This window comes from Tenebrio molitor, chromosome 4 (genome assembly GCF_963966145.1).
Source record: "Tenebrio molitor chromosome 4, icTenMoli1.1, whole genome shotgun sequence".
Taxonomy (NCBI): Eukaryota; Metazoa; Arthropoda; class Insecta; order Coleoptera; family Tenebrionidae; genus Tenebrio; species Tenebrio molitor.
This window is the reverse complement of record NC_091049.1, coordinates 892755-899136: the sequence shown is the minus strand read 5'-3', so window position 1 is coordinate 899136 and position 6382 is coordinate 892755. Positions and strand designations below refer to the sequence as shown.

The following is a 6382-nucleotide window of genomic DNA, read 5'->3' as shown; positions in this document are numbered from 1 at the left end:
AATACTTCAGACGCTGTATACATTCTTATGTATGTAATCGTGATTTTTTTAATTGCACGCAATCACCCTGTATACATTTTTTGACAGTTCTTTGCATTTTTACGTTAAAAATCTTAATTTCTTAATCGAAAAATGTTTTTAATTTCTTTTAAGAGTATTTTGTTTATTTTTATCATAACACAAATATATATGTACACATTTATTTTTTATTTCCTTTTTGAAATTGTAATGGTTTTGTCAAATTTTCAAAATATTTTGTAGTCTTTTCTTGTATTGCTTCGCTCCAATTAAAGCCAAGCTTAGGTAAATCAACAACTGCAACTCTTCGGAACAGTTTCACATATAGAGTGCTTGAAGACTATTATTGGAGATTGTTCAAAAAAAAAAATTCAAAAATCAGAATTTTTGAAAATTGTCTAAGTAAGGAAAAAATTACATTGGATTTTTTAAAATTACACTTGCTCCACGGATTTAATAAAAAAATACCTTAGACACTGTATACATTCTTATGTATGTAATCGTGATTTTTTTAATTGCACGCAATCACCCTGTATACATTTTTTGACACTTCTTTGCATTTTTACGTTAAAAATCTTAATTTCTTAATCGAAAAATATTTTTAATTCCTTTTAAGTTTATTTTGTTTATTTTTATCATAACACAAATATGTATGTACTTATTTTTATTTCCTTTTTTTAAATTGTATTGGTTTTGTCAAATTTTCAAAATATTTTGTTAAATCTTTTGTTGTATTGCTTCGCTCCAATTAAAGCCAAGCTTAGGTAAATCAACAACTGCAACTCTTCGTAACAGTTTCACATATAGAGTGCTTGAAGACTATTATTATTGGAGCCTGTTAAAAAAAAAATCAAAAATCAGAATTTTTGAAAATTGTCTTGGTAAGGAAAAAATAACATTGGATTTTTTAAAATTACACTTGCTCCACGGATTTCATAAAAAAATACTTTAGACACTGTACAAATTCTTATGTATGTAATCCCGATTTTTTTAATTCCACGCAATCACCCTGTGTACATTTCTGGACACTTCTTTGCATTTTTAATTTCTTAATCGAAAAATGTTTTTAATTTCTTTTAAGTATATTTTTATCACAATACAAAATATGTATGTATTTATTTTTTTTTAAATTGTTTACATATTTATGTAATATGCATTTCTTGAGGCACAAATGTATTGTTATTACATCTGACACTTGTAAACAATTTGAGATTTCACGCTTTCGCGTCTGATGGCACAAATTGCAGCCCGCCCGATATCAATCTGATACGGTCCTGTCCCCGAGCATCGGTCGTGATCGCAACCAAAGGTGAATCCAATTCAATACACTTTCAGCGAATGTCACGTTTAATTAAATTTCTTTATTTACCGAGAGCGCAATCTTCGATATCGTCGAGGATTAGCCATTTTAAATATCATCGAAAGATTCGTTTCCCGTCTCCTCCGCAGATAACAAATAAATTATTGGGACTCTGATTTCACGTCCCATCCATATGGGTGGTGGGATCCCGTAAGATGCGAGTCGATGGTCGTGGTAATAAATAAATAAATCCGATCCGACTCCCTGAACATAAAGAAAACTTCGGTTCATAATTCTTACAACTCTCGAGGATTTGCCTGCACGAAAGCTATCTTCACACGAACACCACTTACGTAAACACTCACGCACAATACGAGGTGTTTCGTCGGTTACACCTCCACCATCAACGCAACACGTTTTTCGCTTCATTCGTTCACAAACCAACCCTCACGTTTTTTAGCATCATCACTACAATTTTTCTTTTTTTCGAAAAATTTTACGTTTTTCTTCCTCCAGGGAATGGTCCTGTGGTGCACCAGCATTCCGTTGTCACCGTTCGATTTCCTTGTCTTTCACACTAATTTGTTGAGTGTTGGGCTGACCTGAACAAGGATGGTAGCTGATCGATAGCAATACCATTAGAGATGCAGCACCACGATAGCACCATACCTGGTCTCCTATGGGGTGCAAAACTCGTATTATCTCACCTATAATTCAGAAATTTGAGATGGTGGGCCTCGCTTATTTATCTCGTGGGTGTCCGAATTTGATATAGTACCACGCGGTGACGGTAAATTTATACCCAGATGGGACACAGGGGTTGGCCCAAATCACAAATTTTCTCTCAAATTTTAAATCGTTTTTTACATCACCTGTACCACGCTCAATCAAGTCTCTCTTGATACTGGGTGAACTAGAAATAAAAACGACAAACCCAGACACATCCATAACTGTTTTTCCAAAATTTTGGAAATCACACTACACAAAACATTTTTTTCGAAGCAATTTTCTACATGCTTGTTCTTATCCAGAACGACCGAAGACTAGTCCAGTCACCTGGTTTTGTTTTTCCTAAATGTCATTCTGACAACAAACTTTTCAAAATTTTCCATTTACAAAAAATCAAAAATGTTTTCGTGCTTCAGCTGCGCCATTTCCTTGATTTTGTTCTTAATTTTTTTGTTACTGTGCTTGGGTGCTAACGTCTTCTACAGAGCTTGCAAGTCCTTGACGTCTTCAAAATGTGAGTCTCAATAACACATTTAGCTTGCATTTTTTGTCCAGTCAATTTTTCCCATTTCCTTTGGCCCTCGTCCAGGGGAGCCGGAAATTGAGTCCCGCTCGTACACGAGCGCCGTGATAAATTCGTTTTTTGTGTCGCGGGGGCGGCGAACATAATGGCAGCCAATACTGGCGATAAATCAGCACGATCCTATAAGGCCATGTGTCTCTATCAAAACTCGCGCTATCGGAGGTTGTCAGATAACAGATCTTCGATTAGAGTTGGCTCTGCATGGGTTCGCTGCGGGGAACAGCTGACGATCGGTCATGGCCCACTCGAACATCGCCGCCTTATTGACTCATACGTCATTGTCGAGCGCGGCCTCCGCCGATTTATTAGGTGTTTTTGCCTTGCCCAGGTCGAAAATGTTTGGCTGCAACTCGCAGCCGCCTTATTTATATTACGGATGGATCGGGGAAACGTCGATGTGAGCGGGGCTTTATCGGGGAAATCTGAACACCTGTAAGGTAGCATCAGGGGCCCTGATTTACATCCGACACGAAAAAATGTGTCACCTTTCTTGGAAGGTATTCACTTTACAGCTCGCGGGAATCCATGGGGAATATTGATGAGGGCGCGGAGGTCTTAATGGGCCACACTGTACAACAAGTAAACTATTATAACACCCCGTGTACGGCATCGAGGCCGCATTTAACAATCGTTACAAATATTTTTTTCGATCAAGGCGGTCACCCGTCCAAGCGTCGGGTGGGACCGGCGCGCTGCACTTTTCAGATCAAATGATAACAACCACTTTTTCTTTGGTGCAGCCGCCATATTTGCGACTTCTGCTGTCACATAATAAGCTAACGACAATAATAATTGTATTTTTGCACTTTCAGGATCATTTTTGGGCGATTCGAGTTTGTGACGTGCAGGAACTGATGCGTACTTGTGTATCCCACGATTTGGAGTCGAAGGATCGTTGTTCTCCGGTGAAAAGTGTATTCAGGGGGCGGTTTCAACATCAGCAATAATTACATACAATCAGAAGGCGCTAATCTGCCGACGGGGTGAAGTGAATTGGACTACAAAGGAAACACTGGTCCAGCAAAGGCCAGGAAATTTGACAGGAGGGTCAAAGGTTGGACTGCTGCGTTCGTTGCCGGCCCGAGGCGTATTCATTTACTGGTCCGCTTCATCTCTCCGCCTGAATTTACTAAATTCCTTTGATTACGTATTGAAGATGGTGCACATGAAACAAACTAGCGTTTATACAATCTGTGCACACCTTGCCGAACAACGCAAACATTTTTGTACTTGCCGGAAGAAAACAAGCAAGGAACGGGGGAGATTCGCAAAGCAAATCGCGCAAAAACTTCACGTGGTAAATAAATCTTGACAAGACAGCTGTCGATCACCTTTGATAGTTTTTGGTGGAAACGAACAAATGGAGCGATGGTGGTTTTTATGAAGGGCGAGAACTGGAAAGTCATGAATTTTTATTGAGGTAGAACAACCGAAATGACCTTTTCCTCTCGGAGGTTTTTTTTTGTCCACATTACGGCAGAAGAACGGTCGAGAGGCGGTCATTAGTTGTCGATACAATACGAGATACGATTGTTTTATCGGGTCTGGAGGTAATAATCATTAGCAAGAAGACAAGCGGAGGCTCGGCTTGGGACAGGAGAACAGCGGGCTGTGGGAGTAGGTCGAGAAGCTAAAAAGGATTTAAAAAAATTTAATGGGTGTTGAGAGATTTTGTTCGTCATATAAGTATTTGGTTTGGAGTCGATTGTTTGGAACAGTTTTTATTAATGTCGATTTGCAACTCAGGAGTGTAAAGTATTTTCTAAAAATAATAAAGAATAAATGAATCAAAAATGAAATCTGCTGGATGCAAATAATTGTAGAGCCGCGAATCCAAACCAACAGGTTTGCAGGAGTTATCATAATCATATAAATAAATTAACGAATACATGAATAAAAAAATAAATGAATGAAGAATTGACTGAATGAATGAGGAATAAATGAGTGAACAAATAAACGCATAAATGAATGCGTGAATGCAAAATTGGCTGAATAAATAAATTAATGAAAAATTAATAAATAAAGGAATGAATAAAGGAATGAATAAATGAACGAATACATGAATGAAAAAACAAATGACTGAATGAATGAGTAATAAAGGAGTGAATAAATAAATAAATAAATGAATGCAGAATTGGCTGAATAAATAAATTAATGAAAATGAATGAATAAAGAAATGAATAAATGAACGAATTAATGAATGAAAAAATAAATGAATAAATGAATGAATGAATAAAAGCCCAAATAAATGAACGAATAATAAATGAACGAATACATGAATGAAAAAACAAATGAATGAAGAATTGACTGAATGAATGAGGAATAAATGAGTGAATAAAGAAATGAATAAATGAACGAATTAATGAATGAAAAAATAAATGAATAAATGAATGAATGAACAAATCAATGAATAAATGCACAAATAAATGAAATAAAAGAACGAATAAATGAACGAATACCTGGATAAAAAAACAAATAAATGAAGAATTCACTGAATGAATGAGGAATAAATGAGTGAATAAATAAATTAATGAAAAATGAATGAATAGAGGAATGAATAAATGAAAGAAAAAAACAAATGAATGAAGAAATCACTGAATGAATGAGGAATAAATTAGTGAATAAATAAATTAATAAATGAGCGAATACATGGATGAAAAAACAAATCAATAAATGAGTGAATAAATAAATTAATGCAGAATTGCCCGAATAAGTAAATTAATGAAAAATGAATGAATAGAGGAATGAATAAATGAAAGAAAAAACAAATGAATGAAGAAATGACTGAATGAATGAGGAATAAATGAGCGAATAAATAAATGAATAAATGAATGCAGAATTGGCTGAATAAATAAATTAATGAAAAAGGATTAATAAAGGAATGAATAAATGAACGAATTAATGGATGAAAAAATAAATGAATAAATGAATGAATGAATAAATCAATGAATAAATGCACAAATAAATGAACGAATAATAAATGAACGAATACATGAATGAAAAAATAAATGAATGAAGAATTGACTGAATGAATGAGGAATAAATAAGTGAATAAATAAATGAATAAATTAATGAAAAATGAAGGAATAAAGGAATGACTAAATGAATGAATAAATGAACGAATTAATGAATGAAAAAATAAATGAATAAATGTATGAATGAGGAATAAATGACTGAATAAATGAATGAATAAATGCACAAATAAATGAACGAAAGCATGAATGAAGAATTGACTGAATGAATGAGGAATTAATGAGTGAATAAACAATTGAATGCAGAATTGGCTGAATAAATAAATGAATGAAAAATGAATGAATAAATGAATGAAGAATTGACTGAATGAATAAATGAACGAATTAATGAATGAAAAAATAAATGAATAAATGAATGAATGAGGAATAAATTAGTGAATAAATGAGTGAATAAATGAATGAATAAATGCAGAAATAAATGAACGAATACATGAATGAAGAATTGACTGAATGAATGAGGAATAAATGAGTGAATAAATAAATTAATGAAAAATGAATGAATAAAGGAATGAATAAATGAATGAAGAATTGACTGAAAATAAATGAACGAATAAAAAATGAATGCATAAATGAACGAATACATGAATGAAGAATGGACTGAATGAATGAGGAATAAATGAGTGAATAAATAAATGAATAAAGGAATGAATAAATGAATGAAAAATTGACTGAATGAATAAATGAACGAATATACGAATGAAGAATTGACTGAATGAATGA

General features: G+C 33.9%; 1 long non-coding RNA gene across 1 annotated transcript; it reads left to right on the top strand.

The window, feature by feature from the left end:
* Positions 1 to 2382: 2382 nt before the first annotated feature.
* On the top strand, positions 2383 to 4686 carry LOC138129717 (uncharacterized). The gene is made up of 2 exons (XR_011159356.1): positions 2383 to 2561; positions 3443 to 4686. It is a non-coding gene; the product is annotated as an uncharacterized lncRNA (long non-coding RNA).
* The last annotated feature ends 1696 nt before the right edge of the window (positions 4687 to 6382 follow it).